Consider the following 12,992-nt stretch of genomic DNA (forward strand, 5'->3'; position numbering starts at 1 on the left):
ATCTTTGAGCAGTTGGTTCTTTCTGTTTGTTTCAGACCTCACAGGGGAAAAGAAATTTAAGAGCAAGACCACATATAATTGCAGTATTTTTGGTCAGGTATTGGTACATGTCTTTCTGGAAACGAGTCCCTCTTAGTGATTTTTTAAGATTTAGAAAGCTGTGGGAAAAGCAGATGTAGATGTGCCCCCTATAAGCTTGGGTCTCTTGGGAAAGTTATTTGCCCTCCTCAAGCTTGAAGAGGCAAAGAATAATAAAAATTGCTGGGGTTAACAGAAAATTATTTTCAGTGCTTTGTAACATGGTTGAAGGGGTTAATAAATGTAATTTGATATGAGGATGATGATTAATGTCCACATCAAAAGACCTTATGGATTCAGCCCAGGAAGTGGTTTTACCAACAAATCACTCTCTGTTTGGTCATCAGCCCCCATTCCTAGTTAAATGATTATATAACTATTTTAATTGGATGTAAATAGAACATGTCTGGTGTCCATTGTGTCTTTGGAGATGCTCTATTTCTAGAGGACAAAATTGAAGGTGACTCTTTAAAAGAATTTCAGGCAAACTGAAGGGAAGGGCTTTTGTTTCTTGTGAGAAAATTAACTTAGGACTTTTGTCACTGCAAAAACCTGGCATGGCTGGTTCTCCAGTAGCTTTTCAGCAATTTAAAATGAAATGAGAAGACACAAAGCTGTGCAAATTGGAAATGTAAGTACTGATGTTCAACCCCTTACAGGTCTTCATTGAAGAGTTCTGCTTTCTGGTTAATAACAGTTAATATTTCTGGTCTTCAGTTTTTCTGTGGAAAATAAAGAGATGTTCTCTTGAAGCAGCCGTTGCTGTGACTGGTGCTGAGCAGAAAGATACAGTATGTTCTCTTGTGCACATGATAGCCTTTTAATTAGAAATTAACATGTGCCTTCTGATTTATTTTCTTAGGTTTAAATATCGTTCTGGGGCAGCCCCAGTGGCGCAGTGGTTTAGCGCCGCCTGCAGCCCGGGGTTTGATCCTGGGGACCATGGATCAATTCCCACGTCAGGCTCCCTGCATGGAGCCTGCTTCTCCCTCTGCCTGTGCCTCTGCCTCTCTCTCTCTCTCTCTGTGTCTCTATGAGTAAATAAATAAAATCTTTAAAAAAAAATACCGTTCTGTCCCCCATTTCTTATATGGATTTAAGCCATCTCACAGATTTTTGCTCTTTCAATATCCTTATCAGTCAGGGTCTAATCAGGAGAAATACCACATGGTAATTTCAAAGGGGAATTAGTGGGGATCCCTGGGTGGCTTAGCGGTTTAGCACCTGCCTTTGGCCCAGGGCGTGATCCTGGAGTCCCGGGATCGAGTCCCGCCTCGGGCTCTCTGCATGGAGCCTGCTTATCCCTCTGCCTGTGTCTCTGCCTTCCCCCCCTTTCTCTCTCTCTCTCTCTCATAAATAAATAAATAAGTCTTTAAAAAAGGGGGGGGAATTAGTTTTTTTTTTAATATTTTATTTATTCACTCATGAGAGAGAGAGAGAGAGAGAGAGAGAGGGAGGGGCAGAGACACAGGCAAAGGGAGAAGCAGGCTCCATGCAGGGAGCGTGATGTGGGACTCAGTCCCAGAACTCCAGGATCATGCCCTGGGCTGAAAGCAGGCGCCAAACCGCTGAGCCACCCAGGGATCCCCCCGGGAATTAATTTTTTTTTTAAGATTTTTATTTATTTGAGTTAGCAAGAGAGAGAGAGATTGAGCACAAGGAGGGGGAAGGGATAGAGGGAGAGGGAGAAACAGACTCCCCACGGACCAGAGAGCCTGAAGTGGGGCTCCATCCCAGGTTCTTAGGATCATGACCCAAGTTGAAGGCAGATACTTAACCAGCTGAGCCACCCAGGTGCCCAGGGAATTAAGGGCTAAGAAAAGTCTAAGAATACCAGAATAGCAGTTACAGGGAACATTTACTACCTCTAGGACTCAGGCTGAGAACACAGGAAAGAGAAATTTAGAAGAGTGTTCTCCTTCAAAGCTAGTTTCTTAGATGTCTTCAGGGGATGGTAAAGATGTTTGTTGAGGTGATATAAGCCAAAGTTGGCAAATAGGAAGCTATACATTGAAGTACTGCTGAATCATCAGATAGCCAGCTTTGGGTCACTGATGGAGCTTGCTTCAGAAGATGCTTATGTGAATACCCACTAAAACACCAACAGAGCACTGTGGGAGCAAGAAGATGGAAAAGCACACAGGAAGCAGGAAGAGAAACCCCATCCTCCAGCACCATCTACTAAGCTAATAAGCCAACTGATAAAGCAGAAATGTTTTTATAAGGTCCAGCCCCATTATCACAAGCAAGGCAATAATGGGAAGATTTGAGTCTAAGAGGCAGTGCATTGGTAACTGGCACAGTCCACCCCTTTGGCTACTTAGTTTCCATATGCACCTTTCCACATACATTTGAGCTCCCATATATCAGTGGAACAACTCATATATTTCCATCTAATGAGATAGAACTCTCTCATACAATGAAGCTTTCATCCTTTTCCCAAATGAGAAAATGTTTAGTCACTCTACTCATTATCTCCATTGCTGGATGTATTATTCACCCTTCAAATCACAGTTCACTGAATATTCTGTTGTCAAGAGACTGATTGCAAAGTTAACCTTTGGCAACTTTTTTGATGGGAAAAAGGAGAGTAGAAGAAAAGTGGTTAGACTGTATAAATAAACACAAAATAAAGAGAAAATATGCAAAGCCATCACAGTTCTTATTCTTAGAATTAGTCATGACACCATAATTGATATCTGATTTTTTTTTAAATAAAGATTTCATTTATTTTATTTAAGAGATTGAGAGAATGAGTGGGGTAAGGGGCAGGGGGAGAGAGAATCTCAAGCAGACTCCTCACTGAGTGTGGAGCCCAACACGAGGCTCAATCCCATGACCCTGAGATCATGACTTCTGATCATGAGTCAGATGCTTAGCTTCTATTCCTGTTTCCCTTGTACTCAGCCAGAATCTCAACTGGTTGAAGTTCTTTACCTTGTGAAATCCCCCAAACTTTCAGACTTTTGTTTGCTTAGTAGTTTGGCCTTTTTGATATAGATCTAGTTTTCCATTAACCTTGTTATGAGCATAGAAGTATTAGGGGTATCTCAATGAATCCCCTGTGTTTCATACATAGTCTTCCTTCCTTTCACTGTGTAGCAGCAATCCAATTCCCCTGATAATTAAGCTCAGTCATCCCAGCCAGTAGGATAACCACTTTTTCTGCCTTTTGGTTCAGTGGAATAAGGAGTCCCAAAAGGCCAGGTGGGAGTCTCATTTTCTAATTCAGTTGAACTGTTACTGTGTATGCTGGTAGGTACATTCCCTCCTAGGGGACTAAGATCTTCAAATTAGGACATCTCAAAGTTGTCAGGAGTGGAAGCAAAAATTCTATGAGTGAGTTATTGGATATAATAGTGATTTCTCTTGATTCCCAGACCTACATATTATCTGGCCTGTAAGGTCTTCAGTTCAAAGCAGTCACCCATTTTTTTAAGGATCTTGTCTTTCAACTAAAAATGTATCTGAGTTTTCAGTAAGCAATTCCATCTTTTCTTTTCTTTTTTTTTTTTTTTTTTTGCTATTCCATCTTTTAATTAGACCGGCCATTCTGGGTGATGGAGTGTAATAATACCAGTTAATTCCCTGGGCATGAACCCATTTTTTTTCACTTTGCTGTGAAATGACTTTCTTGATCAGAGACAATTCTTATGGAATGTCATGTTGGCGAATCAGGCATTTTTTGAGTCCATGGGTGGTGGTGCTGGCAGAAATATCATAGGCAGAGAAGACAAATATATATCCAGAATACATGTCTATCCAGTGAAGACAAATCTCTTCCTCTTCTCTATGATGGAAGATGCTTAGTATAATCAGCTCGCCACCAGATAGCCAGTCTCCCTGAGAGTTATGCCATGTTGGGAGGCTTAGTGTTGGCCTATGCAATTGACAGATTACACACTTGGCAATAGCTTTAGCCAGGTCAGCCTTGTTTAAGGGAAGTTCCTGTTGTTAAGCCCATGCATAACTTCCATCCCTGCCACCATGGCCACTTTTTCATGGGTCCACCGAGGAGGTGCTTTGGTCACTGGGGAAAGAAGCTGACTGATAAACATAGGTATATCATTTTGTTGACCCTGGGTTATGAAGGGCTTCTTCCACAATGACTGCTCTTTATTGATTATTCACATGGGGCACAAATATTTTAGATTCTGCTCATTGTGGGAGTTTTATCCACATGTATTTTCCCCAGATTTCCTTGTCACCATTTCCCTCTGTCTTTAACCAATCAACAAAATCCTTAATAATTATTTATAATCAGTGTAAATCTTTGCTCTGACCATCTCTCTTCAGGCAGAGGGAACAATGTACTGCACAAAGTTATGCCCCCTGGAAGGGTGGTGGTTCACCACTGGCCTGTCAGGGTTACCTTTTAAGTGAGGCTATGTGCTATATCTGTACCATCATTTTTTGCAGACCCATATATAAACCAGACTTTGGATTTTCTTCTTTATTCAGCTAGTCTTAATGAAATTCATAGGAGGCCATTGGCATGGGTTGAGGGAGAAGAGGCAATGTGACAGGAGTCAGTTTTGAATTAGGTATCTGAGGTATCTTCTCATGTAACTTATTCATATCTTCAGACCTGCTGGAATTTAGTCTCTTACATATCATTTCCACTTGATGATAGATTGGTACTGCACATGCCCAATTTTATGGCTAGGTGGGTTAGATAACATCCAGTTTATGATGAGAAGCTCAGGTCACATGGACACATTATGCCCATGTTTAGGCATTTAGTCTCTACCAACACCCAAAAGAAAGCCTGACTACTTCTGAAAAGGTGAATAGTTGTCTACAGAAGAGAAGATACATTTTTCTCTAAAATTCTGGAAGTTTGGGCTGTGATTCTCTTATTCTTGCTTGCTAGAGTCCTCATTCAGTATCTCTGTTTGCCATGGATACTTCAAGTATCATTGGATCTACTGGATCGTAAGGCCCAAATGACACATCAGCTTGAACTGCAGTCCAGACTTTCTGCAGAGCAAGAGAAGCTCTGGGGACCAGCCTTTTAGATACTTTGTAGATAGATTAAAGAAGGTCACTCAAATGTGATATTTGTTGCCTACAAGATCTAAAAAGGCCTCCTAAGCAGTGTACCTCCGTTTTCTTTTTTTTTTTTTTTAATTTTATTTATTTATGATAGTCACATAGAGAGAGAGAGAGAGGCAGAGACACGGGCAGAGGGAGAAGCAGGCTCCATGCACCGGGAGCCCGATGTGGGATTCGATCCCGGGTCTCCAGGATCGCGCCCTGGGCCAAAGGCAGGCGCCAAACCGCTGCGCCACCCAGGGATCCCTGTACCTCCGTTTTCATTGTTAGTGAGTGAGTTGTTGTAACTTATCATTTACCTTGGAAGGGAAGTCTTATGAAGGGTCTTTGATTTTTTGTGGTTTATCTCGTATCCCCTAAGTTTGCATATGTCTTACTAAAGCATCTGTATTTGCTACGTTCTACTCATCAGACACATTTAGCATAATGTCAATGTAGTGGGCTAGTGTGATATTTTTTGGAATGCCTTGAGGTTCAAAGTCTCTGGGCTGTATTAAGGTAATTAAAGTAGAATTGATGTAACCCTGAGGCAAGGTCCATAAGCATGATAAAAGACAGGTAAGAGCTTCTGGTGATCCTTGCAAGTTGGTGTTGGAAAAAAAAAAAAAAAAGACATTAGCCCTGTCAGTAGGTGTGTGTAAGAAGTATGTTGATTTGCTCCACTAAAGATGCTACGTCTGGGGCATCAGCTGCCAGATGGAGTAACCCCCTGATTAAGTTTAAGATAGAGTTCAGTCATTCTTCAAGATCCATCTGACTTCTAGCCAGGCCAAACTGTTAATTGGGGATGTGATAGATACACCACCTTTTTTGTTATTGTTGTTGCTGTTAAGTCTTTGATAGTGGCATCAATGGGTTTAATTCTCTTAGGGGTGTGGTGTTGCTTCTGGTTTAGTATTGTGATAGGGAAGAAAAGTTCTAGGGGATTTCCACTTAGCTCTTCACATTATGACTCTTGTCATTTGGGTTTGCCAACTGGTAATGTTATGTGGAGGAAGCCAGTATGGGAGTTCTGCCAATTGCGGAGTATGTCTGTTCCCAGTTATTTATCTAGGAGCTAAGGAAATAACCATAAAATAGGTCTGTGCAACAACTGGGTTCACTGTGAGTTGGACTTGAGCTAAGCACTCCATCTATTACCTATCAGAAGCTCTCACTTTGACTGGCAAAGCATTTTGGGTCCCCAGGAATTAGTAATCCCTGAAAGGTCTGGGTATTTCCTTTTCTCTTACCCAGTCACTCTAGTAATTGGCCTTTGAAGAAGCTTGGAGGAAGATTCATAATTTGTACTTGTGGAAGGAAATTACTGGATTTCTCCTTAAGGGTTTTTGGGTTTGTGAATTGTCTTGGATCTGGGAACTGGATGAGAGGGTCATGACTTTTCAAAGGTGGTTTTTACGATTTGAAGTAGTTTTTCCCCTATTATATAGATCAATCCATATTTTAATAGGGTGTTTATGGAATGCTGTGATCAATTTAGTACCACTAAAGATCCTGGTGGGCCAGTGTGTTCTGATTACTGATATAACCCTGCTGCCTTTTATGGTCAATATACCCACTTCATCTTTGACTTTTTTTTTTTTTTTTTCATCTTTGACTTTTAAGTACTACCACTTGGCCTCTGCTATTCTAAGATCTCATACTCCCTGTTGAAATCTGGAAACCCCCTTCAGTGATGACATCTTTCATAGTCCTACCTATGGACTGTGACAGAGAGTGTATGGCCTGCAAAGCATGAAATATTTACACTTGGCTCTTTACAGATAATTTGCCAACCTAAGTCTAGGGAGGACAGGTACATACTACAAAGGAGAATAACCACAGAGCTTTTCAAGGATGCAAGTGCTCCTTCACTAATGTTTTGGGGCAGGCTTTCTCTCTTTCTTTCTTTCTTTCTTTCTTTCTTTCTTTCTTTCTTTCTTCTTTCTTTCTAGAGCATGCATGTGAGCAGGAGGGGAGGGGGAGAATTTTTTTTTTTTTAAGATTTTAGAAAGAGCATATGCACAAGTCGGGGGAGGGTGAGAGGGAGAGGCAGACATCCCACTGAGCAAGGAGCCTGGAACCTGACTTGAGTCTTGATCCCAGGACCTCCTGGATCGTGACCTAAGTTGAAGGCAGACACTTAATTGACTGAACCACTCAGGTGCCCCAAGAGGGAGAATCTTAAGCAGGCTCCATGCCCAGTGTGGAGCTCAGTTTGGGGCTCAATCTCAAAACCCTAAGATCAGGGCCTGAGACATAATCAAGAGTCAGATGGTTAACTGACTGTGCCACCCAGGCACCCTCACTAATGTATTTAATTCCTTAGTTAAAGGAATGTCTTCTTGGGCCTTCTTGTGTGACTTAGGCCATACATAAAAAAATCTATTCCAGCACTTCTATCTCCTTAAGCCTTTGGATTTTTTTCTTTACATCTTGCTGGGGAAGCTTTGGCAACTCTACCTCATTAAATGTAGTTCACTTTTAGGTCCAAATTTTAGGCGACCAATTGAATGAGCTGCTTAGAGCTACTTTCAGCTGCATAAGCTAACACATTAAATTTGGAATCTCTAGTGAGTGAGCCCATCCCAATATATTAAATCCAATATAGAATTATATCCTACTTCCTGTGGTCAGACATCCTTAGAATCTATTTTTATGCTTGTTCCCCTCATTACCAGAATCTTATAATTTTTTTGGTGTACAGGCTGTTATATTCAGGATCATAGTATATACCTGTCTCCCTAGATCTGGGTTGGTAAACATTTATCTGCAGAGGTCCAGATTTAAATATTTTAGATTTTGCAGGCCATACAGTCTCTGTCACAAATACTCAACTGCAGTTGTAGCACAAAAGCAGCCATAGATAATACATAAACAAATGAGCAGGCTATGTTCCAGTAAAACTTTATTTATGGACACTGAAATGTGAGTTTCACATAATTTTCACATGTCAGAAAATTGTCTTTTTAAAACCATTTTAAAAATGTAAAAACTCTATGGACTTGGGTGATAATGATGTGTCAGTGTGAGTTCATTGATGGTAGCCAATGTACCATGCTCAAGGAGATGTTGATGGGGGCAGAGGACTGTGTGTGGGAGAGGCAGAGGTTTTATGAGAAATCTCTGTATTTTCTGTTCAATTTTGCTGGGAACCTAAAACTACTCTTAAAAATAGAGTTCTGTTTTTTAAAAATGTAAAAATCCTTCATAGGCCATATATGAAAACAGATGGTAGGGCAGATTTGGTCCATGGACTGTAGCTTACCAAACCCTACCCTAGAGCATACTGAGATTTGGCCATAGTTATGGGCCCAGAGGCAACAGAGGGTAGTTATGTGTTATGAGGAAAATGAGCATCCTCTTTCAAGGCATCTGCCCCAGGTGAACTTTTCTGGGGGTTTTGAATCAGGAAGACTAGTATCCTCAGGCACCAGAAGGCACACTCCTTCACTAGTAAGCAAGGCTGAGAGTGGCTTGGGGTTTCAGGATGGTCACACTCATCTGGATATAACCAAATGTCTCCATCCAAGTGTCATTATTCTGATCTTTTCCAGTCAGTGTCCTGACTACACATGAGAAACTTGGTGAGACTGTGTGTTTCAAGCCTTGTATTGAACTTTTTTCGTTTGATTTTCTTAACAATATTAGCCTTGGCTAATAGGCAAATAAGAGATTCTTTGTATCTGTGATGTAAACTCAGGTTCCCAGACTGGCTGTCAGAGCTTGAGACTTGAGTTTGCCATTGTGTTTCAGGAAGCACTCTGTGTTTCGGAGAACCTATTCCTACTGCAGTTGTTGTAGTCCGCATTATTGCCTGAGCATTTACAACAGCTTCTTGGGCTCCCAGGTTACTTGCTTCAGTTTGCAGTTCACCGATCAAAGAGGGCTCAATTAGTTGTGTTGCTGTGGCAGGCCATGCGTCAATAGCATCCTGTTTCCCATCAACTAGGTTCTTATTCACACTGCACTTAAACCCAAAGACCAAACTAATCACCATAACACATTTGGAGGTTTATCTTCTGGGATTGCCTGACTCTTTTTTTTTTGTTTGTTTGTTTTAATGTAAGCTTTTTGTTTTTTTTTTAAGATTTTATTTATTTATTCATGAGAGACACAGAGAGAGAGGCAGAGAGAGGGAGAAGCAGGCTTCATGCAGGGAGCCCGACGTGGGACTCGATCCCGGGTCTCCAGGATCAGGCCCTGGGCTAAAGGTGGCGCTAAACTGCTGAGCCACCAGGCTGCCCGGATTGCCTGACTCTTGATACCAATTCTGTCAGGGCCCTGTCAAGAAACAGAAACATAGTAGTTTGAGTAAGTATGAATTAAAATAAAGAATTACTAATAAGAAATTTAAGGAGTGGAAAGAGCTCTGAAGAATATAAAAATAGCAGATACAGGGTAATAGTTATTACTTCTTGTGCCTGACAGACAGTATACAAGAAAGGGATGAATTTGGAAGAGAGCCCACCCTTGAGATTCAGACCTCTTCAAAGAAGATAAAGCTCTAGTCCACTAGAGTGTGGAGAAGGTCTAGAGATGCCACAGGCTGAGGCTGGCAAGTAGTATTGCTACTTTCTAGGCAACCACCAGAATTTTCTAGGAAGCTGGGTGGACCTAATAGAAAGCTAGCTGGAGTAACATAAAGCCACTTGTGGGGTGCCACTGAAACTTGTGGGGGTGAGCACCATTGGGTGTCTCACATACCAGTAGAGTACCAGAGGATCCAGAAGAGAGAAAATAACTGGAACTTGGCACATAGTACTAGAATTTTTATTTGAATGAATAAATGAGTTGAGCTCAAGATAACATAAAAATTTTTTTTAAAGAAATTATTTATTTATTCATGAGAGACACAGAGAGAGAGAAATTGGCAGACATACAGATAGAGGGAGAAGCAGGCTCCATGCAAGGAGTCCAATGTGGGACTCCATCCCGGGACTCCAGGATCACGCCCTGGGCCAAAGGCAGACGCTCAACCTTTGAGCCACCAGGCGTCCCAAGATAGCATGAAAATTAACAGTATCTTTGTTATGTTTTGATTCATTCAACTTAGTTACAAAAAAAAACACAAAACCTGCAATTTGACCTGGTCAACCAACTGAAATGAATAAATGTGAAATTCTGAATGGTTGAGTTAAAAGGATACCCTACTTCATTTGGTTAAAAAAAAAAAAAATCACCTTTTAGGGCACCGATTCCTCTTTTGAAGACTTGGTATGTGTTCGCATATACTGTAAACACACTCTTCTAAATGGTTATGCCCAGTGACTGCAAAGGACAACACTTGTATTTTTATTGGACTTGCAGAGTAAAGAGAAAGCTATGGCATCAGATGCCTGCAGTGACACCCTTTTACTAGGTAGGCATCAGTAAACTAAGGAAGTAGAGGTTTTTCAGATCTAGGATTCTGTAAGGTCACTTGGTCTGGCATCCCTTCTTGTTTGATAACAGAATGAGACAGAGTAGGAAGGAAATGTGCCTGTGGTTGTGTGTTGAGTGAGAGGACCAGGGATTGAAACCTAAACTTCTACCTGAGTGAATGCCTCTCTGTACTGCCTCGGGGTGGAAGATCTTGCCACGTAACCAGCTGTGTGCCAGGAGAAGGAAGGGGTGCAAAGGGCATGGGAAACCAAACACTCCCACGGACCTTCTCTGCTGACAAACTTACCAGAGTGAAAAAATCCTTTAGAATCTGAGGGAACAAGAAACAGGAAGAGAAGAATATGTTTGGACATGGAGTTCCTCCTTGATTTGCTTGTGTTCTAGTGTTCCAAATAATATTCTGTAATGAGAAGAGTAAGTATCCATGAATAATTTGCCCTACTTGGGAAAGTGTTTTTTTTCATCTCCGGTTTAGAACTGGAAGGAATGTCGGTTGTCCATAGTTGTCTGGAAGAAATTGGCAGAATGAGTAGAAGTTGTTGAAATATGGGTGTGGACACGAATGGAGCTTAATGTTCACTTGTGATGACTACCACAGTTGAATTTTTAATATGGATACTTGTAAATCTTTTTTCTTTAAACCAAAATCTTATTAACGTCTGCCATGATTTATATATATGTATATAACTGATTTAACAGAGTGTGAAAATAGAGATGGAGTTCATTGTGAGTTATTGACAGTTTAAGCAAATATTTTAATTCCTCCTTTGTTTAAAGGCTTAGTTTTTATATCCTTCTAGTTAGGGTTGCTATATAATATCATGTTATAGGTATATGACAGTCATGCTTAATTATGTCTGTTGCTCTGACCTAATTATTAATAGTTACTCCTTTTACTCTCGAGTGTCTTGGCCTACTTTGGCCAGGCAGATTTAAGTCTTTGAGCTGATTTAGTTTGATGTTAATTTCTATTCTTCAATGGCCTGAATGAACATTTAGAAAAAGGAAAGTATTGACTCATTTTAATATTTTAGTATTCTGCAAAAATATAACGTGAATAGCATTAAGTGGAACAAAGGTATTGCAAAAAGTAGAATCTTAATTTGTGGTTGTATCTTTAAGAAAAACCCAATACAGTACCAGTACTTTTATTTCTAGATAAATTTTTCCCCCAAATTGCAGTCATTTGTTCATTCAACAAAACCATTTTTGTGTACCATCTAGGTGTCAAGCATAGTATATGGTGCTGGGAATACTGAGTGGGGAGGCGTAGTCCTTATTCTCATGTGGCTAACCATGGACCGGGTTTGTATTCAGGTGTTTATTTAATTAATTTTTTAAAGGTTTGTTTGTTTATTTATTTATTTATTTATTTGAGACCTAGAGAGAGAGGCAGAGACACAGGCAGAGGAAGAAGCAGACTCCATGCAGGGAGCCCAATGTGGGACTTGGTCCCAGGACACCAGGATCATGCCTTGAGCAGAAGACAGATGCTCAACTGCTGAGCCACCCAGGCGTCCCTATTCAGGCGTTTATTTATTTTTTATTATTTTTATTTTTTATATTCAGGCATTTAAATGTGTGCACAGGTTGCCACAAGAGAGGTCCTTGAGTTTATAAGAAAGGGTGGTTATGTGGAGATACTTCCTAGAGAGGCAACCCTGAAAGGATTGATAAGTAAGCGTTGGGCAGGCCAAATATGGAGAGAGCTAAGGAAAGTATTCTAGATGAATAAAATAGCTTACATAAAATGGTAGAGGGAGTAGAGGGATGTGAGGAAGGAATAGTATGGTTAGCTGGGAAGTGGGGTGCATGAGGTGGACTGGATGCTTAATGATGTTGAAACATTATTTGAGACTGGCTTGCACAGAATCTTGTGTGAGACAAATTTACCCCACAATCTCCAGGTTACAAGGAACATTGAAGAGTTTTAAACCAGAGAATAGTATAAACAAGTTTTATGTTAGGAAGAGAGAGATTAGAGGCAGACTCTTTATTGGATTTTTTTCTCTGGGCAGTCTTATTTTGTCTATTGCATATTCCCTCCACTGAACCCTAAATATTTTTTGAAGCAAATTTCAGACATTGTGTCATTCTGTTGTTAAATCAGTCTCTACCTCTAAAAAAATGATTCCTTTTAATTTTTTAAAAGATTTTATTTATTTATTCATGAGAGACACACACAGAGTGAGGCAGAGACACAGGCAGAGGGAGAAGCAGAAGCAGGCTCCATGCAGGGAGCCTGACGTGGGACTCGATCCTGGGTCTCCAGGATCATGCCCTGGGCCAAAGGCAGGAGCTAAACCACTGAGCCACCCAGGGATCCCCCTGATTCCTTTTAAAAACATAATTGTAGTATCATTCACACAGACATCAGTTTATAATATCAAAAATGTCCGTTCACCACTATTTTCCCTAGTTGTCTCATTTGTTTTTTAATAACTGGTTTTTGAAATTATATTGTAAATTTCTTTTAATCCATAGATTCCTATGGG

The 12,992-nt window shown here is 40.6% G+C and overlaps 1 protein-coding gene across 36 annotated transcripts in view; it reads left to right on the forward strand.

Annotated features, from left to right (window-relative positions):
- Window positions 1–12,992, forward strand: part of MAP4 (microtubule associated protein 4) — a 204,522-nt gene that overhangs the window by 104,939 nt on the left and 86,591 nt on the right. The window lies entirely within an intron of this gene.

This window comes from Canis lupus, chromosome 19 (assembly GCF_048164855.1).
Source record: "Canis lupus baileyi chromosome 19, mCanLup2.hap1, whole genome shotgun sequence".
Taxonomy (NCBI): Eukaryota; Metazoa; Chordata; class Mammalia; order Carnivora; family Canidae; genus Canis; species Canis lupus.